Raw genomic sequence first — 26,958 nt, 5'->3', positions numbered from 1 at the left:
AAGGAACTATTGGCATTAAGTGGGTAGAGGCCAAGGAAAGTGCTAAACACATAATAATGCCCAGAAGGTTCCCTACAACAACAATTATGAAGTCCAAAATGTTATTAGCCCTTCTGTTGACAAACCCTATACTAGGTGATGGTAAAGCCAAGAGAATCCAAAGAAGTGCCTAAGAATGTATTTGGCAAAACTTCCCAGCAGAAAGACAAAAAATGTGGAAGATATTTCACAGAAAAGAAAATACAAATGGAGAAGAAAACATGAAAAGATATTGAACCTCATAGTAATGAGAGAACTCAAATCATGAGATCATTTTACATATCAAATCATTTTATGATATCATTTTATCATTGTACATATGATATCATTTTATCAACTGATTGGCAAAAATTCAGATATCCACAACACCAAGCAAGGGTAATTCTCATTTACTGCTAGTTGGGAACAAATCTTTAGGAAAGAGTTTAGTATTATGTTGTAAAGTTGAACACATACATATTTAGGTGACCGCTTATGCCAATTTGTCTGAGACTGTCCTGGTTTTAGCACTGAGAATCCTGTATCCTGGGAAAGCACCCAGTTCCAGGCAACCTGGGATAGTTGGTTTCCTATATATCATGTATTCTATCATGCGATCTATGCAGATAGCCTTGAAAAACTTGCACACACACTAGGAGACATATAAAAAATTATTATAGTATCATTTCTTCTAGTACAAAATGCAGAAGAATAAATTGTGATATATTTACAGGATGTAATATTACTTAGCTGTGAAAACGAACTACAGTTACACGTAACAACATGGATGAATCTTAGAAATGTTCAATGCAATGAGCATATCTTTAGACTATGAGTACAAAATCATTATAAAGCTCAAAAGGAAGCAAAAATTAATAATATATTAAACTGGAATATATTCATGTTTGGGCCAATTTTTTTAAGCCAAAACAATGGTAAATGGTTATGCAAATTCAGGACAGTGCTTCCCAAGGAAAAATTACTAATTAGTAGGTCCCCACAGAGTGTTCCTGGGATTCCGTATCTTTGCTGTCAGCTTTAACTATATCATTTGTTGTTTACTTTTTAAAAAATTAATCCTTATCTTAGTTTTTAGAAATAGGTAGCTAACAATCACCAACATACTGGCAAGACAACAATGAATCGAATACATTCTACAAACCAAAAAGGGTGGGTATTTTGGCCCTGGGATCCCCACTCAAGGGTCTGACCAGCATTTATTTCCGTATCCTAGTTCCCATCCTGCCTCCAAGAAGCTGGTGATGCTATCTAATATCAGCCTGTTAAGGCTCACACTAAAATTTGCTGCACCTGGTGGCTTGGATGAGCACCACACTAAAACACAGGCCCAGCGGAAAAACAAAAGTCACTCGGGAAAATTATAGAATAAGGCTTCTATTTAATTTACACAATTCAGTCTCAAAGTGAAAATTCCATGAACTGAAAATTACCATTTCACACACACATCCCAATGGAACCATACATGGAAAAATCTCTTTATAAATACATCCCTGATGTCAATGGGGGCCAGCTGCCTCACAGAAACCTACCCCAGAAACCTGTCCTTGTGAGAGTCTGGAGCCTTGGTATTTCAGTTTAGGACCATAATCCCAAAATTATTTATTTCAGGCATACTTTATTCTGTGGGTTTCCACAAAAACCCACTGACCATGCTTAGCATGCTGTGGGAGGTGCATGTCAGAAAGAGTTTCTATCATGTAATCTACATCATTGCATTACCTCCCTGAAGCCACAAGATACATACACTGAGTCACATGCATTCACGCCTATTCTCAACTTCATCTTTTTCTCCAAGCATCCACCAAGGTATTTCCTCTCTCTCTCCATCCTTTTTTGAAATAAATATCAATCCTACAGATCATTTCCTAAGAGAAAATCTTATAATTTTGTTAACCATATTGCTACAGCAATCTGGGTATCCACCCATCCATCCACTTATTAACCTTTGCTCCTCTTCCCATTTACTTAACATTTTTTTCTTGAACATATTATTCTTCCTGCAACTCAATTTTTATTTTCTAAATTTGGGTACACTTACATATTCTAACCTTAATGCTGCTCTCTCTCATGGTGCTTGCTTCCTTCCCAGAGCTATATGCCTTCATTATGGGGCTCTGGGTGTCTTTGAACACCTGCTATCCTCCTTGCCTTCAATTCACTTCTTACTTTATTTGGCTGGGGAACACCTAGTCACCCTGTAAGCTTTAATCCAGATGTTTCTCTTCTTGGTAGATCTACCACCCCCCCACCCCCCACTTCCTGTGTCAATGCCCTTTTGCCATGTGACCTTGAAGCTCCTCTTACCAAGAGGTAGAGTCTATTTTTACATCTGGGCTGGTCCCGTGATTTAATTTGGTCTATATGATGCAGCAGAAGCGACTGTTCTGAGCTGAGGCCTCAAGAAGCCTTGCACACTTTCATTCACTCTCAAACTTTCCTTAGCCACCATGGGAATAAGTCCAGGCTAACTGCTGGAGAACTGAGTTGATCCAGCTACAGTCAATCCATTACCAGATATATGAGGGGAAGCTTCTTTGACTAGTCAACTCTCAGCCAATATTAGCTGCAGATGAATGAGTGGACCTACCTAAGATCAGCTAAACCTGGCCCACATCAGACCTTCTCAACCCACCCACAGATTCAGAGTCAATAATACATGCTTACTGTTTTCAGCCATAAGTTGTGGGGTTACTTCTTATGCAGCAAGAACTGATGCCCTCCTTCTTATTCCTACTTAATAGCAGATAATACCCTTTCATTATAGCTCTTATTACACTACATGTTTTCTTGTCTTTCTCTTCCTGTTCTCCTTGACAACAAGGGCATTTTTTTTTGTATCACCAAATCTAAATAGCTCCTGCCAGCTTTCAAATAAATGGGTGTCAGAAAAATAATTAGTTAATTAAGAATTACATTAATGATGCCCAAGGGATGGTATTGAAGGCAAACCAGAATCTGAACCCCAGATATATTTCCTATGTCTTACTCCAGAGAATTTGGTTAAATTTGTTCAACCTTACTGCTCATCTTTTTTTTTAATTTTCTTTTAATGTTTATTTATTTTTGAGACAGAGAGAGACAGAGCATGAACAGGGGAGGGGCAGAGAGAGAGGGAGACACAGAATCTGAAGCAGGCTCCAGGCTCTGAGCTGTCAGCACAGAGCCCGATGTGGGGCTCGAACTCACAGACTGTGAGATCATGACCTGAGCCAAAGTCGGATGCTTAACTGACTGAGCCACCTGGGCACCCCATACATGCTCATCTTTAAATGGAAGACTAGCATAAATATATATGCTTCAGGACTGTAGTGATAAAATATATATTTCTCCTCCCCTGTACCCGGCACTGAGTGTTCAATAAATAAGAATTAAATGATGAAATGTATGTAATGCATTTAATATAGTACATGGCTTAGTACTTGATAAATGACAGCTCTACTAATATTATTATGAGCATCACTGTTGTCACTTCTTATATAGAAACTGTCAGGGCTCCATCCATATCCTCTTGGAATTCATCATTTCTGTGCATGCTGATCTGATGGTGGCCTCCAACGGGCAAACACCTGAGATTCTTTGCCTGAGGCTTCCTCGGGCTGCTGGAGTCCCTTTGGCCCACATCTATGGCAGGCCACAGTGGCCAGGGAGTTCCTTTCAGGGGAGCAATCTTCCATCAAGACAGATGGCAGAAGGTGCTATATGTCCTGATTCCCTTGCCCTTGATTAGGATAAACCCAAAGTTTGTCCTATACTATATCCCAGAATTGCCTAACAGGATCACCCTCCTCTTCGTCACAGTAATTATAATGTTCTTTTCCTGTTTTCCTTCCCTTCCCCATCTCACATCCCCACTTTCCTACAAAGGTATACTGGCATCACCTTCCAAATAAATACCAGTATCCATTTTTTGTCTCACTATTTGATTCCAGGGAAATCAACCTAAACCAACTACTATTCTTTCTGTTTTATTTCATCTTTATTGATTTAGAATACAATTACTTTTTCCATGAAACTCTGACTTTCATTTGAAAGCCTACCCTTTTAATGATCTCCCCTGCTAATCTAGTCCAGTGGATGACCAATCACAAAATGAGTATACCCTTAGGGAAAACCTAAAAACATTTAGGTTTTCTTAGGTGTTTTCGTCATGGTCCAATTCTCTGAGTACATGAGGATAGGGTTAACTTTCAATTGATCTTGGGTAGTTCTGTGCTTATGTTGAAGGGTACCTGGAACCATGGTATTGATTCTTGCCCAAGACAGAAGTGAAATGTAATAGCTAGTGATTTATAACGTGCGGTTAGAAGTCCGAAACTCCCCCAAAGGCATATGGTACCAACCTGTCTATGCTGTTTATTGAAACTGTATGGATTGATGGTTTACACCTGTTTACCTGTTCACAAAGCCTGCTTTTAGCTTCCTGAGCTGTGGGGTCTAAAATACTTCTCAGTACACTTGATCCTTGGCTCCTGAGACGAAGGTATCACACTTGTATCTTGATGGTTCATGATCTGAAGACTAAGATGTGTGATGGAGTAAGGACTCAGAGCTGCACCTAGAAGTCTTGATTTCTTCTAATGCTTGCTGTTTTCTTTCTCCTGCTGTACCCTTTCCTTTGTTTCATTAGAACCTTACATGTGTATACCTTGTGGAATCTCAACAATCTTTTCAATTACCTGACACTGTATAACTACGGTACTGGACCTGTTTTCTGATAACCAAAGGCTTTTGAGAAGGGTTTGGGGTGGAGAAAGGAAGGGTTCCCACAGCGCCCAATTTTAGAGCCACTTCACAGAGTTACTAGTACTGGAAAGCAGAACCTTGTACTTTGCCGAAGCGCTTACAATACTGTTTGAGTCATCCTGAAAATTCTTCTGAACACAGACTTTGAGGTTGGCCCATTCTCCGATAGTGGCTGTTGGCTTCTTGAAATCTTAGACCTATCCACCAAGGTCATTGCACAATTCCTATCCTCTCTTCCCCTCCTCTGTGACTTTGCTTATGGTTACTCACTCCAAGACATAGAGCCCTCACAATCCATTAGGTTGTCTAGTGAACACTGCTTAAATCCACATATTCTTGTCTTTGTGGAACACCAAGGTTAAGTTGTATTTTAGTTTTTGCTTCAATATTCCATCTAGGAGTATTCCAGTATGGAAGTTATACTCTTGAAGTCATGCTTGAGTGACTCAAGCCACTAGTCCTTAAAAAATGCATAGGTTTCTTATCTAGAAGGACACCCATCACACAGGCAACCTCTACGTGATGGGAGTAACAATGTTATGAGAAGTCAGAAACCCTGCTGGAAGCAGGAGAGAAGTTGCACAAGCATCTGGAAGGCTCACAACTCCAAGTGTTATGAGATAACCTGCCTAGAAATTGAGCTTTCAGGGCGGAACTTTTATTTCTTTCTCACAACTTGACATCAGCCCCCTCTAAGTTTCAGAAGCACACCACAAACATACACATCATATGCTGCTCTTTGTTAATGTGAAAAAAAAATACCATTTGACTGTTATATATTAAAACACAAATGAACAACATACTCTTCATATGGAACTTAGAATTATGTCCGGGGATTCATAAATAACATTGGCAGTCATCTAATTTAATCTAGCTGAAGCAGACCCCAAATATATTTTAAATCCATTTATCCCCAATGCCATGTCCCTAAACCAATTCATCATCATCTCTTGCCTAGGTGACGGCACCCTGTTTTCCACTGTCACTGAGCCCCCACCCCTTAGCTAAATATACCAGAAAGGCCTTTTAAAACTATAATATAAGCTCGCTTCTCTGCTAGTAACTCTCCAATAACTTCTACTTCCACTGGAGTTAAATCCAGGCAACTTTCTACATCTAAAAGCTTCTCCAACTTCATCTCCTACCTCATGCTTCTCCAAATCCCTTCTCCAAGCGATTTAGGTCTGCTTTCTGAGCCTCAAACACATATGTCCAGATCCTGGTTCATGGCACTGAAAGGTTTTCTCTCCAAACCTTCACTCAGCTGGCTCTTTCCCATCATTCTACTCTCAAGCCAAGATTCTCTGAGTGGTCTTCTCTGACACTCAAACTAAAGTAGCCCCTCAATCACCCTGCATCTCACTCACTACCCTATTCACCATGTTTGCAGACATGATTAACAGCTGTTGGTTTCCTGTGCATTTACTTATCTCCTCCAGCCAAAATGTCAGTTCCTTCAAGGCCATACCCTTATGTTTTCTGTTTACTACCACATTCCTTGTGTCTAGAAGAGTTTGCAGATATATAGAAGCCACCCAATGGATACTAGTTTAATAAACATCCTCCTCTGCTTTTTTTTTTTACCATTCCATATTTTTACTGAAATGCACTTGACATTGACATAGAACATTAATCGCAGGTGTACCACACAATTTGGTATTTGTATCTACTGCAAAATGATCCCTGCAATAAGTCTAGTTAACATCCCTCACCCCACAGTTATAATTTTTTTTCTTGTGATGGGAACTTTTAATATCTACTCTGTTAGCAACTTTCAAATATACAATACAGTATTGTTAACTATGGTCACCATGCTGCACATTACATCCCCATAACTTACTGGCTTATTTTGGAAGTTTGTACCTCTTGACCACCTTCACCATTTCACTGACTGTCCACCCGCTTCCTCACCTCTAGCAACCAGCAATGTGTTCTCTGTAACTTTTAGTTCAGATTTAAACAAAATTTTTGTAGATTCCACATATAAGTGAGATCGTGTGGTATTTGTCTTTCTCCATGTGACTTATTTTACTTAGCATAATGTTCTCAAGGTCTACCCACATTGTCTCAAATGGCAAGACTTCCCTTTTTATGGCTGAATAGTATTCTGTTGTGTGTGTGTATGTGTGTGTGTATAAATGATTTAAAATAAAATTTAAAAATGCAAAATCATACAATTCATTCCCCTACCTTTTTATGATGGTTGTGGATGAATCAGATTCCAGAGGAGTTTGGCTATTTCTGTTCTGCAACTTTTTGTTGGATTTCTTCAGTGTTCTTCATTTTTCTTCAGTGTTCATTTTGGCAAGAGGTGGAAGCATTTTGCCACAGTGTATTTCTGTAACAACATGGTACCAACATGCGTCAGGAACCCACCAACATTATGCTCTGTTTAAAAATAAACACACACCTCACTTACTTCACATTCCCCTACATGCTGCACATCCTTTCTCTCCTGTTTCAATCATTTCTGAGGCATGTGGCCACTGACCTGTTATTCCCTGGACCCCCTGGCAGTGTCAGGCTCCCCCTTAGCACCTCTCCTGCATCTGTCATAGCACTTTTCTAATTCGGTCCCCTGTGAGTCCAGCTCTCCAACAGATGGTGAGCCCAACGGAGGCAGGAACTGTTCCCATGGTCCCTGAATCTCTGGGACTGAGCCCACTAACTGGTAATTGCACATGTTTAGTGCAGAGGTCCTCATTATCTGCAGCAGTCACATTCTATAAGGTAGCCACAAACACCAGGTTAGTGAATGCTGACCCACTGCTCCTCCGGGAAATCCAAGACTAGGTTTCTCCAAGTCTCTGACGCTAACGTGCTCGTCTCTGCTCACCAATCAACCGATACATAACCTTGTTTGATAGTTTCAGGTGTGTTTCTGTTTAAAGACACATTTCATATATATTGTTGATTCATCAATGGTCAACTTAGCCAATAGCACCAGAACTCATGTCTGAATGAAGACAACCGAAGACATATTATTTTTTCCATACAGCACATCACACAGAGGAGTACTAGATAGCACTTTAGCACTATGCTGGGGGGCCGTTTCACACAACAAAACCACCAACAAAAGCACAGAATTGCCAAAACATGTGAGATGGTGAAGTTGCAAATACAAAATCTATGAATAATGAAGACTATGTACACACTGGCTAATTCAAAGTTATATGTATATCTGTAAGTTCCTAGTCTTGCTTATGGTCCAGCACAGCACTGCCACTGAAATAATAAACACCAATGGTAGGATACAAAGGAACTAAATACAGATTTCATAAGCTTCATGAAAGATCCAAAAATTGAAAGCAGTTATTCTCTCCTATCCTATTAAAAAGACAAATTCCAGGTCCTAGTTCTTTTCTTCTTCCTGATATTAATCACTGCTCATCCAATTTTCAGACAAGTCCAAAGAAAACGTCCCTGAAAATAATTATAGGTTGACAGTCTACCCTATCCATTATGGGACAACCCAAACTGTTTCCAGAAGATGGCTCCATTTTTCTCCTTGAATAGTAAGAAATACCTGCTTTTATTTCATTACATGCATCAGTTAACTGTAGGTACACAATGTACACACTTAGTATGCTTGTATTTTCTGTAAAAACGCCAGTACTTTATGATCTAAAAAATGGAAGGAGCACACTTTAAGTATCTACTTTCCTGTGCATTCAAAAAAATGTTTAAGACTTCCTTAGGAATACAGATTTATGTTTTAAAGCTGTTGCAAGGATTTTCCAATTAAGTTTACTTCTTAATATTTAAAACTGGTTAAATTTAAACTTGATTTATTTGTAGTTCATGGAAAGCAATTTGTTGGTAAAATCATCATCTTAAAAGCATGCCCTATGTTTTAAACTACGATTGCTAAGATCAGAACTTCCTAAAAATGAATGTCTTGCATAGATAATGAAAAATCCTAGATAGTTCTGAAAGCTCAGTTGTGGCACGCTTTAATTTTTTTTAACATGCTTTTAATTTAGTTCAAAATCAGTTAAAATATAAGTAGACATAATTTCCTTTTAAAGTCTGGTGATTTTCTCTTCATATATTTCAGAGTAGCAAAAAAATAAGTCACCGTGTCAGGAAATGCAATTTCAAGCCTGATATAGCCATATGGGTCTGTCATATAACAGTAATATATTACAGAGAAATATCTTGATCCAGAAAAGTTAAGCAAAATAAATGCATATTTAATTCCTTATTAGTACCATTATATTGCATTTTCTATATAATTAACCAATATTTGCTGTATGTTTATTTTGTAAGAATTGGCATGATTTTTAATTTTCTATTTATACTACAAATAACCAAATTTAAAAAGTCAGATGCCATAAATTTAATATGTGCCTAGAGTATCACTAAAACTCTCCTCTCAAATTGTTTTTTCTTTAAACATGCAGCTACAAAACCTTTACCTATACATCTCTGTAGAGCCATATTGCCACTCACTTTTGACCTAGAAAAGGCACTCTGAATGCTCAGTAGACTATGTTCGGATAACAGCTATCCCACTCTGAACCTGCTGATAATGTACCTCTTACTATGAGGTACTGATGCCAATTAAATTTATTTGCAACCTTTGAAGAGGAAGGGCTTGACTTTGGAACCAATAGACTTGCTCCAGTGTGAACTAGCTGCACAGTTTGGGCCAATTCATCATTGCTCAAGTTTATTTATAATCTGACAAATGGAGATGGACACAATCTTCTGCAACACAGAGGGGTCCTCGGGGTAAAGTGAACATGTCCTATGTAAATTACCCAGCCAATCGTGAAGAGTAAAGAATGTTAGTTCTGGTTTTTAGGAAGTACAAAACCAACCCAAGTAGCATTTCGGACAACTAAATTTAGCTCTTAAAACCAAAAATCAGTGAATAATTTGCAAAAGAAACAATCAAAGGAAAATTTAGAGTTTACCCACATTTTTTCTTACCAGCAAAATAAGCATCTCTATATGTGTCTGTTATAAAAATAGAGATCTACCCAAGGGAGAGTAAGTTTTTATCCATAAGTCTAAGCTAAGCCATTTTGTACATTTCATTTCCATGGATTCTCTGGTAAACTGGCCCCTCAATATTGGACTCCTTGACCATCAGATCAAATAAAAAAGCTTCACTACAAATGGCACCTCAGAAATGGATATATTATTGAGCTCACTGGCCAATTACTAAAAAACTCTATTTTATGTAAAACATAAAAACAGAACAAAGATTTGCTATCAACTCTGTTAGTACAAATACTTCTAGCCTGCACACGTTTTTCTTCTCTCATTCAAGAATAAGAGCACTTATGCAGATCATTTTAAGGTGGTTTAGACCCGGGGAGGAAATAGGCCCATCAGCCTTGCAATCTAAGAATATTTCCTGCATTATTCACCCTTTTATCCACTTCTCCAGAAATTTGAGTTTGTGAACTGCAGATTTTTTTTCCTTCTTTCTCTCTCAAAGAGAAAAGGCTATGACCTTATCCTCATTAATAGTGAGTTCTGAGCTAATGAAGTCCAGCGGATTATGAAATCATGAAAGATGCTAAATACCATCAGGTCAAAGTCTTCCAACAACTCCAAGACATTGGGGTAAGAGGAGAAAAATAAATGGATTGTATGAAGAAAACCTGTAATTTATTTAACCTTTTTTTGACTATGATAGAATCTTTCCAAAACAAATTAATATGGATCATCCTTCTTGAAAATATACCTTCATCACTGTGCCATTTTATAACAGCCTTTTCTTTATGTCTACTTTATGACATGGATAATTCTACACTTTCAACTAGATGTAGCACTCCTCATCCAATTGGAAAACTCTAGATACACAAAAGGATCTCATTACTGGGTTTGACAGTGCAAAAGCCAAGCAGAAAACAAGCTGGCAGAGACAGTTTAATATAAACCTTCTCTGAGGACTTGAAAACAACATTAAATTTGTTTTCTGCTCCTCATCTGCCCCTTTGTGATCTTTGTCTCTCTATATAATAAAATATTTATACCAGAGCTCAGCAGCCCTTCCTCTTTCTTCACTGTTGGAATAAGGTGTGTTCCGTTCCCTGGGAGCAAACAAACAGAAACACTAAAAATCTGAATACATAACTCTGGGGGAGAAGAGAACCCCATACACTGAAAAACAGATTTTCTTTCATTCAAAGCAAGGTAACTGACATAGGGAACTGCATTTTTGCAGTAATTATTTATGCACCTGTCAAGTGTGCCAAATCCTCTCTAGGGAAACTTCTAGGGGGCCTATAGAACTATTTGCTGTTGTTGGATTTCCTCTAATGTGGATGGAACACTATTTTGATTTTTCTTCTCAGGGAATAATGAACCTCGATTTTCTAAAACCAATCTCATCTCTTCCTGCAGAAAAATATCCTGTTCAAAAGTCTGGCCTCTATGAAACCTTTCCCCTGAGACGACAGAAGCTTTGAGCTTTATAGGACTGAACTGAACTGTAGGGGGTATTCTCATGTTAACGCTCCTTTCATTTGCAAGAGCAGTTTCCGTGTTGGCTTTTATTTTAGGAGTAACTATTCTTTAGGCTAAAATCTGAGTAAACAATTAAGTTTGGATATATTAGTTTTCCAGTTGAATAGAAAAGGCACTTTGAATTTTTAGTTGGGAGATACCCCGAGTTCTAGCTCCTCTGATAAGTACTTGCTTTTCAAGCTTGATTGACTAAAGCATTCTGTATCAGGGCTGCCTTATCTCAAATGACTGGTAATGCCACACACACACACATCTTTGAGACAGTTAAATGCAATGCTGTAGGTGCAAGACCTTTAGATACTCTGAAGTACTATACAACATTAGAAGAGTTATTTTAATTCCTATGTGTTTCAGTTATATAAACATTAATCTGATACAGAAAAGATAGCAGCTCAAAATTTGGTGATAACATCTCCGAAATATGAGGATTCTCTAACTTCCACTTCCACAGATCTGCACCTGGCCAAGCTGATGCTCCTGAGCTTAGATTTTCGGAGATAATGAAATGGGGGTGATAGTGGGGTATATATAGAGAGAGACAGAGACAGAGACAGAGACAGAGAGAGAGAGAGAGAGAGAGAGAGAAAATCCGGAGCAAGCTCCACTCTCACCATGGAGCCTGACACAGGGCTCGATCCCATGACCCTGGGATCATGACCCGAGCCAAAATCAAGTCAGACACCCAACTGACTGAGCCACCCAGGCTCCCTAAAGTAGGGGTTCTTAACCGGGGGTCTTCACTTCAAGCCCCTGGGATCATTTAGATAGGATTTACGGGTTTCATGAATTGAGATAAGAAACTACCTATTTTCATTAGCCTTTAACAGGCAACAAAACCCAGGAATATTCTAAGGGTCTGTGATTGAGAAACATAAACCTTTTCATACCACATTACGATTGTTGCAGACACCATGAAACATCATTTGCATTCATCACTACTCTAAACATACACCACTTATTAGGTCTGCCATTGGATATTGTATTTCAAAATCAAGTAACACATATCACCATAACACAAATTTATTTTTGTGTTTTATGTTTTGTGTTATTTTATTTTTTTGTGTTTTGTGTTATTATATATTTTTATTTAGTTTATTTTTGTGTTATTTTAGGTTTTGTAAACTTTATGTCAACATAATTGGTTTCCTTTATAACCCTAGGTATTTCATTTAATGCATTTTAAAACATCATGTTGTCACTGTGGTAACCTAGCAATTCCATTCCTACCTATCTACCCAAAAGAACTAAAAACCAATACTCAAGTTCTGGTACAAGAATGTTTATAGCAGCATTATTCACAGTAGCCCCAAAATGGAAATAACCCAAATATCCATCAACAAATGAGAAGATAAATAGAATGTGGTATTTCTATACAACGAAGTATTATTCAGGCATAAAAAGGCATGAAGGCATAAAAAGGAATGAAGTACTGATACATACTACAGTGTGGACAGAACCTCAAATATGCTAAGAGAAAGAAATCAAACACAGTCACATATTGTAGGATTCCACTTATATGAAATATCCAGAGCAGATAAATCCATAGAAGGAGAAAGAGTGATGGTTACCAGGGCCACGGGGCTCAGGGTTATGAGGAAGACTGCTTTCGAATGGCGGAAAGGTTTTGGAACTAGATGGAAGCCGTGGTTGCATCATGTTACAAATGTATTAAATGCCAGTGAGTTGCTTACTATAAAATGGTTAATTTTATGTCACATGAACTTCATCTTGATAAGTAAAACCAAACAAGGTGCTCAAAATTGGCTTCCAGCCTTTCTGGGACTGCCAAAGAAGTCCACAGCACAGCAAACAGATAAAATCCCTGATTTAAAGGTTCCCACAGTCTCCTCTTCCTTTGGTCCAACTGAAGATGCTGGGCTTATTCCACACTTATGCAAAGTTCCCTAGCATACCAGAGCACCGGAGGCCTGAAGTTCAAGTTAGCAGGAAACAAGGACGTAACCAATGAGCACTACACTTACTGTTAAGTCCTGTCTGCCACTATGTTTCTAATATAGACTTACAGATATATTCCAGGAAACAGAGAATGATCAAAAAATTTTCAAGTAAAGATAGCGATTAGCTACCACAACAAACTACACATTTTAAACGAGCAGAAGCAGTGGACATTACTTTGTCAGTAGTACGGTTTTCCCATGCTGCCGGTTCTCCTGTGTACCATCGACTCTTTTAGGAATATCTTCATGCCAGGTATGATGCTCCTAGAACTTTACTGCACTTCCCTTAGGTTGTGTTTTTCATTCATTCAACAAATACACATCCACCAGTAACATATGTTATAAAGAAAGAAAAAAAAACTGGGCAGGAATGAGAATGACAGCAAGTTACTAGAAAAAGAGATCAAGAAAGAGACTCCCAAGAGGTGGCATTTGAACAGAAACTTGAATAAAGTATTTGATACTCATTTCCTCTGTATTACTCGAATGAGCATTAATGAGTATCAAACAGTGAGGTGAACAGTATTCTAGGCTATGGGGATAACATGTGCAAATGTCCTGAGGTCATGAATGTTCATGGAACAACATTGAAGGCCCATGAGGAACACTGGAACCAGTGGGGAAAGAATGGAATAAAAATAAAGCAATGCCAAGTAGCCACTAACCAGACTGGGGATGGCCTTAGAGATCATGGGTAACATTTTGGATTTTATTGTAAATCTGATGGGGAAGCCATTGGAGAGCTTCGAGCAGAAAGTGGTGTGATCTAATTTACATTTTAAAACTATTCATTGGGGAGCCTGAGTGGCTCAGTCAGTTAAGCGTCCAACTTTGGTTCAGGTCATGATCTCACGGTTCATGAGTTCGAGCCCCGTGTTGGGCTCTGTGCTGATGGCTCAGAGCCTAAAGCCTGCTTTGGATTCTGTCTCCATCTCTCTCTGCCTGCCCCCCCTTCCTCCCTCCCTCCCTCTCTCTCTCTCTCAAAAAATAAACATTAAAAAATAATTTTTAAAACTGTTAATAGATGTGGTAGAAACACAGCAGGTGGGCAAGGGTGAAACACTAGTTAAGAGGCTATTTAGCAGCACAAACAAAAACCATTAGCAACTTGTACCAGGGCAGGAGTAGCGGAGACAGATGACTCTTCGACGGGTTGGCTATGGTGCAAGAAAAGGAACTCCAGCCTGAGCAGAATGGACAGGAATGTCACTTACTGAGCTGGGAGGCAGCTGGAGAGGAGCAGCTGTAAGTGGAACTATTGTCCATTTGGGCTGCTATAACAAAATATAACAGCCCGGAGAGTTTAGAAACAACAGAAATTTATTTGTCACAGTCTAGAGGCTGTAAGCTAGAAGTCTGAGATCAGGATGGGAGCACAGCTGGGTGATGGTTCTCTTCTGGGTTTTCACTGGTAGAAGGGGCTAGGAGCTCAGTGGTATCTCTTTTATAAGCACACTAAACCCATTCATGAGGGCTCCACACTCACAACCTAATCACCTTCCCAAAGCCCCACAAATTTTAACGCATGTCCTGTGTGTAGGACACAAACATTCAGACCGTAGCAAGTGTGTTGGTCAAGAAAATCAAGGGTTCAGTTTAGAACATAACAGATTCATTGCAAACGGTGGCCCAAATTCTTTGTCTTCCACTGTATCCATGCTTTTCAGCAGGTAACTCTTGAGGCCCCTCCTTCCCTGACTCTAGGTTTAGCTATGTGACTTGATTTGACCAATGAGACATTAGCAGCTTCCCTATATTTTCAATTACTTGCACATTTGTGACTTTTCTGGCATGTCTGACATTACCATAAAAATGTGTCCAGGATAGCTGATGTAGAGATAGGGAAAGAAACATGGCCCTGATCACCCTAGCCAAAACCATCCTACACACGTAAAGAGCCACCTGACAAATAGGCACAAGTCCAGTCAACTACTAGCAGGACCATCAGGTCATCCTACAGTTGACCCGAGATGTACAAGCAAGCCTGGCTCGGATTAGCTGAACCCTGCAGAGTTGTGAACTTAATAGATGTATGATTGTGTGGCTGGTTGTTACACAGCATTTTCATGACGATATAAGACTGACACAGGATGTTTCCTCTTCACCCATACATGAGAACTGCAGTGGCGGCCCATCCCAGCCAGTCCGAAGAGTCTGTGTGTGACAGAATCCTGTTCTAACATTCTAAGCTGCTGTGCTACAAACAGAACGTCATAGGAAATTAGTAACCAAACCTGAATCATAAATAACGAATGAACCACAAATTCCAGGCTCCCTCACTTGTAGAAGCCCATTCTAAGAAAGGCCCAGCCTGGGTGACTGCAATTAAGTTTTTTAAAAATCTGTAGTTTAGGAAAGTTTATTAAGATTTTTAATACTGCAGTATATTTTAAGGATTATTGTTAAATTCAAGAAACTTCTCTCAAGTGTAAGATTTTAGGGCATTTCAGGACTTCTTTGGATTGCCAACATTCAACTATTAATTTGTCATCAATATCCTCATTGACTTGGCTTCTAATACCATTCTGCACAAAAAGGAACAGAGACAAATATATCATGAAGCCAAAGGCTCAAGGCCATTCACTTGTTTATGAACATCAAGACCCTGAAAAGGACCCTAGCAATAAGTTCATATGGTCCTATTTTCACAAACCAGGCAAAGTAAGATATTTTAACAGCAACTGGTTAAGACAGCTGTCTCTTTACATTCCAACTTCCTACATCACACTTCTCTATGTGTTGCGTGGAGTTGGGGTGGTGATGGTTATTTTGGGGCTCTAGCTAAGGGGGAACTTGAGCTGAGGATGCATTTGATTTGTAATTAGCAGGCTCTATTTATGTGTTTTGTAGTAAATTTCCATTATGTTTCAGTATTGGTGGTCATCTCAATGCAGCAATGACTTCCAGGAATTCTCCAACACCTCCCTGTACTGACTGACCTGGCATCACAGCACAGAGATGCAGGACTTGTGAGCACATTGCAACGTAAGTGTGCCCAGCAGCTCTGGAGGCAGGTGCATGGAGGAAGTCTGCCTTTTATAAAGCTTCTTAAGTCACGCAACATGCGTACAATACTTCATATGCTAAAATGTGTTCCAAGGGCTCACGAAATTTTTGTTTAGAAACTTGATGTTTGAACATACCATCTAACTGCAATATGGTAAGCTGTTTTCAAGGTATCATTAAAACAAGTGAAGCATTAAATATCCCTGCTTTGATCATATAAGAAAGATACCTTTTAATGTCATCACTGTATTTATTAAAGAATGGAAGAAAACCTAAGAAAAAATTGAGAATATGAGACAAACAATTAAAATAATGAACCAATAACAATCATTCTGAAGCCTCTGGTACCAAGAAATTTTCAAACCACACCCAAACCATTTCTTAGGAGGGAAATTGTCAATCAAAGTAACAGATTGGTTCTTGTTTGATAATTCAACTAATAAAGAGTGAATCGTATGAACACCGGAAAATATTTAAATTCTTCCTGATTTGACACAAATGAAGAATGTGAAGACAACATAAAACTCATCACAGTCATAACAAGGAAGACATTGATGAATTGATGAGTAAGTGGTGATGCAGGGCATTGAAGAATATTAAGATTAGTCATTGTGCAAGCAAACTTCAAATGCACTGAAATCTTAGGCCTCCTGTATTCAAAACATGTGATAGAGCTTTTCCAAAATTTGGTAATTTTTAAAAAATATTACATGTTGGGGCACCTGGGTGGCTCAGTCGGTTGAGCATCTGACTCTTTATTTCAGCTCAGGTCATGATCTCATGGTTTGTAAGATGGAGCCCTACTATTAGCATGGAGCCTGCTTGGGATTCTCTCTCTCCTACTCTCTTCCCTTACCCCCCTCTCCCTCAAACTAAACAAACATTTTTTAAAAGAAGTTTACAGGTCATTTCTGATAAGCCATAATGCCAAAATACACTTTTCTAAATATGGGTAAAAAAATAAATTTCGATCAGACATCTTAACAGAAAGGCTGCATTATATTTCCATTTGCTCTATAAAAAAGTTTCAAAACAATTTTTATATGTAAAGGTAAAGAGATAATCCAGGCATTTTCAGCCAAAATGTATATGGGTCAAGGTATTACTGGGGTGGAGTGGGCAGGCTATTAATAAAAGTATACTGCTTTTCTGATTTTGTGATGGTTCCACTGTTACCTCTTTAGCTTTGTAATTTGTCATGAATATTTTACTCCAAATATTCACATTCCTAACTTAATTTTGTGTCTCCTGACACACCTTTGAAACTCATAGATCTTTAGGTTTATGGATCTTGTTTGCTGGGCCATTGGCTACTTTTTCCTCAGTATGATTACTCAAAGTTTAAATTTAAAAAGTTAACTAAAATGTATGTACAAAGCATGACTACCAGTTCAATCAAATTAGAAATGTCACAGTCCAAAAGCAGCAGCTTGGATAACCTTGTCTGTCTCTGTGACGGCTACACACAGCAATTCCACTTCTGGAGTTCATCTTCAGCTGGCCGTGCGTGTCAATAAATTGAAATCCCGATAAGGGTAAATGATTCTAAGTGAAACTGAAATTAAGCAAATTCGTGACAAAATGGAGCATAGAAATTTTTTTTAAGAAACATGAATAGAACTTTGATTATATGGCTGAAAGGAAAAAGAGCATAAGGATTTTCCATATTTGGTTAAGGTGGTATCTGCCACATAGTAAACAGTTACCGTTTCTCCACACTTTGTAATTAGTAACCATCTTGGTTTGGGGGGTGGGGAGAGATGCTTTGTGACTAGGCAAATATCCTGTTCTCCACAAACTTCATCCCATTAACTTTAGCATCCATCAGTGGATTGTGCCTGCAACAATTATTACTATGGTATGTGCCTAATGGTAATTTTCTTTCTACTCTTCCATTGGAATTTATTTAATTCCATATATTTAATTGGAATTCTTCCCTAAAGGAGAACTGTCCCTTCACTCCATGTATATATTCAATTACTTATTTATATCTGCAGGTACTTGGGGATGTTTTTTTTTCCTACAGGTATAACAATCTCATATATTTAGTTGTTCAACTACCCCAATTTTGTCCATTTATAACCCTGACAGGTTGGTTCATGTGGGCTGTTAATATGCTCTTGTTCCGTTTAGGGTGCTACCTTACTTTTTGACAACACAAATATTCTGGGTAGTTCTCTTACCCTTCCTGGAATCAATCACTTTTGCAAAGAGCCCTCATTCCTTTTATTGGAGAATAGTGTTTAGAAATCAAGATCTTGGTGCTAAGGATGCTCTTTGCTCCTGAGGTGTCATTGACTTTAAGTTCTTTCAGTGGACAGAGCTACAAAATCTATGTATGTGTACTAACCCAGGCATATACACACACCTGCATTCATGCATACTTCAATCTAATCATGAGAAGCCATCAGAGGAATCCAACTTGAGAAACATTCTAAAAAATAATTGGCTACTATATACTTCAAGTGGCAAGCTCATGAAAGTAAAGAATGAATAACTGTCTATGCTTGGAGGAGACTAAGGAGACATGATAATTAAATGTAATTTGGGATCTTGGATTGTAGAAAAAGGATATGAATGGGAAAAGCGATGAAATCAAATAAGGTTTGTCATTTAGTTTATAGCAGAAGTTGGCAAATTATAGGCCATGAGCCAAATGTGCTCTGCCACCTGTCTTGTAAATAAAGTTTTATTGGAACACAGATACAATATGTTCACACACTGTTTTTAAGCTACAACGGCACAGTTAAGTAGTAGTGGCAGATACCTAAGATTATTACTATCTGGCCCTGTACAGAAAAAGCTTGCTAACTCCTGGTTTATAGTTTTGCACCATTTTTTAATTCCTATGTTTGGTAATTGTACTACAGTTATGTAAAATGTTAACATTAGGGATGAAGAGCACACAGAAGCTCTTTGTATTATCTTTGCAACATCTCTCTGGATCTAAAATTTCAAAATAAAAATTTTAAAGTATTCAAATTAAGTGCTGACATATAAAATTCAAGAAATTTCACCTAAAATCTCTACGTAGATTTTTTGAAGCCAGAAAATTTCATAACATTGTCCAAAATCACAGTACAATGAACGTTGGGACCTGTGGCTAATGTGTCAGATACTGCTGGTTATTGACTCACTATTGGCTTCCATAACATCAGAACCCTAATTTTGTTTGGCACAAGGTGTCAGTTAAAGACCTTATTTCCTAGTCTCTCTGAGAGCCAGGGATGGTGAATGATGCAGAAGCACAAGTGTTCCCATGAGACTTTAAGGAAAGCTCATTAGAATAGGGTATGAGCCATATTCTCCCTTCCCTCTTTCCACTCCTTCTTATTTGGAAAATCGATGTGATGGCTCAGGTTTCAGCCATTGTATTAGACCATGAGGTGAAAAGAGCAGTCATGCATCCACTTCAGGCAGAGCTGAAGAATGGAAGAAGCTTGTGGTAGATTTATTGTAGCCTAATTTTTCACGCATCCTTGCATTCATACCCTTTGCAACATTTCTCATCAAGGAACAAAACCTATTTCCCAACCCATTTTATCTGGGCTGGACTTTATGACCTGATTTGGTCAAGAGAATCCGGCAGTAGTGACACAGTATCAGTTCTGAACCTAGGCTTCAACAGGCCCTGAGAGATACTTTCTTAGAAACCTTCCCCTGATATGTGAAATAACCTGTGCTAGAGAATGGTGAGAGGTCATGCAGGGTGGGACCCATGTGGTCCTAGCTGAGGACATCCTAAAGTCAGGCCCCCAAATACAGGATGCACAGAGCTACTTATTCAACCCAATGTTGACTGCAGATGCAAATGAAACCAGGACCAGAAAGTTCTCCCAGGTGTTGTGTAGACTTATAAGCAAGAATACATTCTTGCTTTATGACACTGAGTTCAGGAGAGTCTGCTATGTGGTGTTAGTGGCCTGACATAGAACATACATCTCTGATAACCATGAAGTTACTGCTGTGGCCTGAGACTTCTTGCGTGAGGTCATCTATGTTTTTTAAAGTAAACTCTACCCCAGTGTGGGGTCTGAACTCACCACCCCAAGATCCAGAGTTGAGTGCTCTACTAACTGAGCCAGCCAGACGCCCTGATAAACCTAAGGTCATCTTTTATAAGACAAAAAAGCCATCTTGTCTAAACCACTTTTATGTCCAGTCTGTCTTTCCTGTCACCAAATAGAATTCCTGATACATAAAGGGCATGAGCTGTCTACTTTTCTACAATCCGCATCCCTCATGTGTCACCCATTTATGTCACATGCCTTGCCCTGATAGCACTCCAATGTGCGACTTCCACTCTAAAGCCACATTTTTGAAAAAGAGAGGATGTTTTGGTCTCACTTTGAACTATGAGGCTCACTTAACTTAGTGGATTTTTTTAAAGGAAGCATATTTGAGGATGGTTATATACTCTGTGTGAAACTCATACCACACCCCAAACCACCTGAGCTGGAGGACTATAGCTCAGGACAACAGTGGAATTACCCATGGGATACGAAAGAAATAACTGGAATGATGTTTTTTTAGAGTATTCAAAACTTACTAAACTTATGCCAGCCTCTTTCAACTGCTACTGGAGGTTCAATGAAATCCCTTTAGAGAGAAAACCTTTTTTTTAAAAAAAAGAACTGTATAAATGTAGAAAAAAAGTGAAAACTCAGGCTACCATTTCCTTTAACATATATACATACAATAATTCAAACAAATGCTAACCACATTGTCCTAATAGTCATAATAATGTACATGTATGATAATTAGCTATACATAAATTAGAACAGACTTAATGTAATGATTATTTAAAATATACAAGAAGTAGGGGCACCTGGGTGGCTCAGTCAATTGAGCGTCCGACTTTGGCTCAGGTCACAATCTCGTGGTCTGTGAGTTCTAGCCCCGTGTCGGGCTCTGTGCTGACAGCTCAGAGCCTGGAGCCTGTTTCGGATTCCGTGTCTCCCTCTCTCTCTGCCCCTCCCCTGCTCATGCCCTGTCTCTCTCTCTCTCTGTCAGAAATAAACATTAAAAAAAATTTTAATAATAAAAAATAAAAAAATATACAAGAAGTGACAACCTATCAATTAAAATACATAAGAGCAATTAATAGTTTATATTGCTAATGAAAAGTAGTACAATTCAATTTTATCCTTTTATATTTACCATTTTAAAACTAAATGGCAGTTTCTATCAATAAAATTACCACAAAAAAAGATGATTCAATTTATAACTGGTATTCTGCTGTGTTTTCCAAAAAAAAAAAAAAAAGAGAGACACTTCTCTTTTGGAGACCTCTACGTTTTAAAAAAAATTATTTATTTACTTTTGAGAGAGAGAGAGAGAGTGTGTGTGTGTGTGTGTGTGTGTGTGTGTGTGTGTGTGTGTGAATGATCGAGGGAGGGGCAAAGAGAGAGGGAGACAGAGAATCCAAAGCAGGCTCTACACTGTCAGTGCAGAGCTTGATGCAGGGCTTAATTCCATGAACTTGTGAGATCATGACCTGAGTCAAAACCAAAACTCAGACGCTTAATTTGACTGAGCCACCCAGGCACCCCTGGAGACCTCCACTTTTTTACATTAATTCAGTTACATGAGAAACTCAAGAATATCAAGCTCATGCTTTGAATTTAGGTATTTATCATTTCATTATTCATCACAAAAAAAGTAAACAGAAATAAAAATATGGGCATGCTCAAGAGTACCTTTGGCTCCAAAGATTTTTTGTAAAACATAAAAGCTCTTAAAATCTGAAAAAAAAGTATGATATGGGTGTGTTCTGATATGGTATGCTCTCTTGGAATGAACAGGTACATATATCCACACTAAACTGGAGGTGACAGGGGCGCCTGGGTGGCTCAGTCAGTTAAGCATCTGACTTCAGGTCAGGTCATGATCTCACGGTTCGTGGGTTCGAGCCCTGCATCGGGCTGTGTGCTGACAGCTCAGAGCCTGGAGCCTGCTTCGGATTCTCTGTCTCCCTCTCTCTCTGCTCCTCCCCCACTCATGCTCTGTCTCTCTCTCAAAAATAAACATTAAAAAAATTAAACTGGAAGTGACAACAACCACTGGTAGCCCAAGCAAGTGATGATATATTTCATTGAGCTCTTGATTGTTGAACTCATATTCTTGTCAGCTCATTTTCTGTGCTAACCCTTTATCTAGTGTATAGAGACTCAGCCTCATCCAATGTGAAATGAGATGCAGGTATGTCAATGATTGATAGGAAATACTTCTTGAAAAAATACCTCAGAAGTACATCTATGTGCTGCAACATACAGCCAGAAGCAATTCGAAGAGCTCCAGTGGACACTGACATAATGGCAGAGAACTTGGATACCATTTTGCCAAGTCCTGCAGTGTTTATTTACCGATAGATTTTGGTAGGACATGTCTTCTTGGGGAAGAAGTAGGCTCTAAAGCAGCACTGTCCAATAGAAATATAACATGATCCACAAACGTGTGTCACAAATGTAATTTCACATTTCCATAATAGCTTCACTAAAAAAGTAAAAAAAAAAAAAGTGAAAAAAAACAGGTGAAATTAATTTTAATAAAGCATTTTCTTAAATATAGCCAAAACAGAATTTCAAAATGTATTAATAAATATTTTTTTTTAATTTTATTTATTTTGAGAGAGAGAATATGCACGAGTCGGAGAGAGGGGCAGAGGAGAGAAAGAGAAAATCCCAAGCAGGCTCCAAACTCAGCATGGATAGGGCGCTCAATCCCATGACTGTGAGATCATGACCTGAGCCAAAATCAATAGTTGGACACTTAATTGAGCCATGCAGGTGGCCCAAAATAATTTTTTTCATTTATCTTTTCATAATCAGTCTTTGAAATCCAGTGTGTATTTTATGGTTACAGCACATCTCAATTTGGAGTAGCCACAACTGAAGTTCTCAGTAGTCACTGTGGTTCGTGGCTCCCATACTGGACACTGCAAGTCTAGAGTCCTCTGTGATTTAGTGTGATCATTTAAAAATCTAAGAAGTGACAGTAACTAGAGAAGAAAACAATGAGATTTAAAATACAATGAGTAAATCAATTTTCTAAGAAGAATTTGGTAAAAATTATACTAGCATTTGAAAAATTAGCACCGGGGTGCCTGGGTGGCTCAGTTGGTTAAGCATCCGACTTCGGCTCAGGTCATGATCTCGCGGTCTGTGAGTTCGAGCCCCGCGTCGGGCTCTGTGCTGACGGCTCAGAGCCTGGAGCCTGCTTCGGATTCTGTGTCTTCCTCTCTCTCTGACCCTCCCCCATTCATGCTCTGTCTCTGTCTCAAAAATAAAAAATAAAAAGTTAAAAAAAAATGAAAAATTGGCACCAACTAGGTAGATTTTTATTTTCATTTTTAAATACACCCACCTTAAAGTAAGTTCTTTGTGAACAGAGAAATTATTGGGACATTAAAGTATACCAAAATGAAACCCATTCAACTTTAGTGAAATATACCAAGCAAATAATGAAACACTTTTATTTATATTCTGTAACTCAGATAATAAAACATAATATAGGAGGCCTGAAGTGAATATAAAATGTCAAAACTAACAGCATAATCTTATAATCAGCCTCCAATCATTACTCTTTAGATCAAAATTTATCTACACTAAAAACTGACATGGGATTATTTTTTTCCAGAGTCAAATTAGTTCATTAGAATGACATATGCAACCAATAGGTCAAATATAAGGTATAGAGGTCCAGTTGCATGTTAATAAGCTATAAAACCTCTAGGCAAAAATAGGTGCTGTGCAGAAAATGAAAAACTCTTCTAATTTTTTTTTTATGTAAAGACATTTATTTTTAAGCAGTTTAAGTACTCAAACATCAATGAAACACAGCAAGCCTCCAAGCTGTCAAACTACGTGATAAGTCAGTAACAGTGTGTGCTTCTCAGGGCAGATTTTAATTGCATTTTGGGATATCGTGAAACAGTTTGCACCAAATATAAATGGCAAAAGTTATACATTTAAAAAACTTTCCTTATCTACTGTTCATGTGTTCATTGTAGAAACAATGGAAAAACATAAAAGCACAAAATAGAAAAAAAAAATCACTCAGAATCCTAGTACCTAAAACATTGCTGTTATTTTAGTCTATATTCTTCCATGTCTATACTATTATAATTATTACTGCCAGGTCTTGGTGATATAATATACTCATGTGGGCTCTCCTGTAGATATGAATCTCTTAACAGATATGATAATCCCACTTGGCACACAAGTACCCATACGCTGCCCTTCTCCTACACAGCCATCTACTCAAAGGTTGTACAGTGTTCAGAAGTACTCTGATCTGGGGTTGATCTGTCAATGTCTTCTGTTCCTTTCCTCCCACTCCATCCCCCTCAACTATACACTGAACACCCACACAGTAAAACCTCAGCCTAAATACACTTTCTTCCAGGGGTGTCTGGGTGGCTCAGTCAATTTAGCATATGTCTTCGGCTCAGGTCATGATCTTGCAGTTTGTGGGTTTGAGCCCCATGCCAGGCTCTGTGCTGACAGGTTGGAGCCTGGAGCCTGCTTCAGATTCTGTCTCTCTCTCTCTCTCTGCCCCTCCTCTGCTGATGCTCTATCTCTCAAAAATGAATAAAATGTTGGGGAAAAAACCCACACTTTCTTCCAGTTAGCTCAAAGATTTTTAGTGCTCTTAAGAAGAGATGGTGCTTCGTAGAAACACAGACTATCAGTCCTGCTTATTTAAAACTGTAAAACAGAATTATTGGGAATAGACACCAACTTCTCTCTCTTGCTCACTAATAACATTGGTACTGGCTGATAAACATAACCTTTTGGCCATATTTTACTAAGCTTTACTTTGTGCCTGAAAGAACTTACTTTCTCACATGAATCTCTAGATTCAACAATAACATTTGCCAAGTGCTTTAAAGGGCAGACATTGGGTTTAGGCCCAGACAGTGAATTGTGGATGAAGCAGACATGATCTTTTGGCCTCACAGAAGTAATATTTTAGTAGAGAAAATAGTTTGCAATCAAGTCAGCAAATAAATACATAATTACCTACTGGGATCAGTGCTGCAAAGGAAATGGACATGAATTTGGACACAGAGAAGATGATATTGCCTACCTTAGTTTCTGACATAAAGACCTATTTGAAAGACTATCAAGAACCCAGGAAGTTTCCCAACCACTTCACCAACACTGACCTTTCTTCTCAGAAGCATAGCACTGTGCTAAAGAGACCCAAACAGAGCTATCTGCACTGACAGATACTATTGTATCTGGTTGTACACACTGGCCGTAGCAAATAATTTTTTAATCAATTACTAAGGTAAAGTCATTTATATGGAGGTGGCTTTCCTCTAAAAAAAGAAAAAAAAAAAAAAAGGAAATCCTTCCAAAGACTACCACAGAGAAAAAGGTGACTTTAGGAAGCTTTAATTAGACTTCCTATTACAATAGGGGAATGTCTCCCTTTAAAACTACTGTGGCATCCTACCTATGAAGCTGATCTCAGATATGCTTTTAAAAAGCTGTAATTGGGGGCACCTGGGTGGCTCAGTTGGTTAAGCATCCAACTTTGGCTCAGGTCATGATTTCACAGTTGACGAGTTCAAGCCCCACATTGGGCTTTGTGCTCACAGGTCAGAGCCTGGAGCCTGCTTTGGATTCTGTGTCTCCCTCTCTCTCTGCCCCTCCCCTGCTGTGCTCTCTCTCTCTCTCTCTCTCTCTCTCTCTCTCTCAAAAATAAACATTTTAAAAAAGTTTTTTTTAACTGTAATTGTGAAAATGACAGCTTTTTGTATTAGAGAGGATAGAAACCTGGAGACATTTTTGGATCTTTGTTGGGCAAAGCAGTATACTGAATGTGTATATATAACAAAAGTAGGCCTACGGTATTGATGGGATAAGGCAGAGAGCTAGTTTGGCCTCCATGGAAGAATAAAAGGAATTTGAAAGAAGTGAGTAGGCAACTAGATAAATCAGAGAGAATAAGGGGAGAAGTGGGGGACAGACAGGGACATACAGATGAACAGAATGATAGTGGGAGAGAGGAGGGACAATAGGAGAAACACAAACAGAAAAATACAAAGAGAAAGAAAAGGAAAAGAGACAAAGGCGAGACCTAACAAAGTTGAGGCCAATAATGTTAAGCACAGAGCCAGTGCGAATCCCCCTATGGATGCAAATGTCATGTGTCTAAAATATTAATAAGTAACATTAAACTTAAATTTCTCTATCACTGTCTGATATCATTTCTCTATGTAACTCTTTGGTAAAATCTGCTAGCAATACTCCCCTTAGGATTAGAAGTGTTTTGAGAAATGAAGGAAGAGTAGAGATGACCATACTGGAGGGCAAGCAAGCTGGTGAACAAAGATGCTATTGGATCCAAGAGCCATGGAAGAATGAATGGGAGAAACAGCCTTCCTTGTGGGCTGACTTCAGAGTGGTGAGTGAACTGCCATTTCTCAAAATTACTCTTAAGAACAATATATGCAATATACAATACTATATAAAAGAATTTATATTCATTGAGTTCCTGTTGCCTCTGTGCTTTATATATACAATCTCATTCTTTGGAACAACCATTCCAATTGGTTCTAGATACTTTGATACTAGATACTTAGTTTTTTTTCACATCAGAAAACTAAGGCCCAAGAGTAAGCTTCCAGGCTGGGGTACAGGTGAACCCAAGAGAGGATCAGCAGACTCCCTGAGCTGTGAGACCAAAGAGACAAAAGCAGCTGGAGTTTTCAACAGGA

At 38.5% G+C, this 26,958-nt stretch overlaps 2 protein-coding genes across 2 annotated transcripts in view; one reads left to right on the top strand and one right to left on the bottom strand.

Moving 5' to 3' along the window:
• ANKEF1 (ankyrin repeat and EF-hand domain containing 1) overlaps positions 1-26,958 on the top strand; it is a 465,781-nt gene that overhangs the window by 163,598 nt on the left and 275,225 nt on the right. The window lies entirely within an intron of this gene.
• Positions 1-26,958, bottom strand: part of PAK5 (p21 (RAC1) activated kinase 5) — a 284,881-nt gene that overhangs the window by 158,152 nt on the left and 99,771 nt on the right. Inside the window, exon 2 of the mRNA XM_060612126.3 lies at positions 6,973-7,120. The gene's annotated coding sequence lies outside the window, so the exon portion shown is untranslated. The remainder of the gene's footprint in view (positions 1-6,972; positions 7,121-26,958) is intronic.

This window comes from Panthera onca, chromosome A3, assembly GCF_046562875.1.
Source record: "Panthera onca isolate mPanOnc1 chromosome A3, mPanOnc1 haplotype 2, whole genome shotgun sequence".
NCBI lineage: Eukaryota > Metazoa > Chordata > Mammalia > Carnivora > Felidae > Panthera > Panthera onca.
The sequence above is the reverse complement of the archived record's forward strand: the minus strand, read 5'-3'. Positions and strand labels throughout refer to the sequence as shown.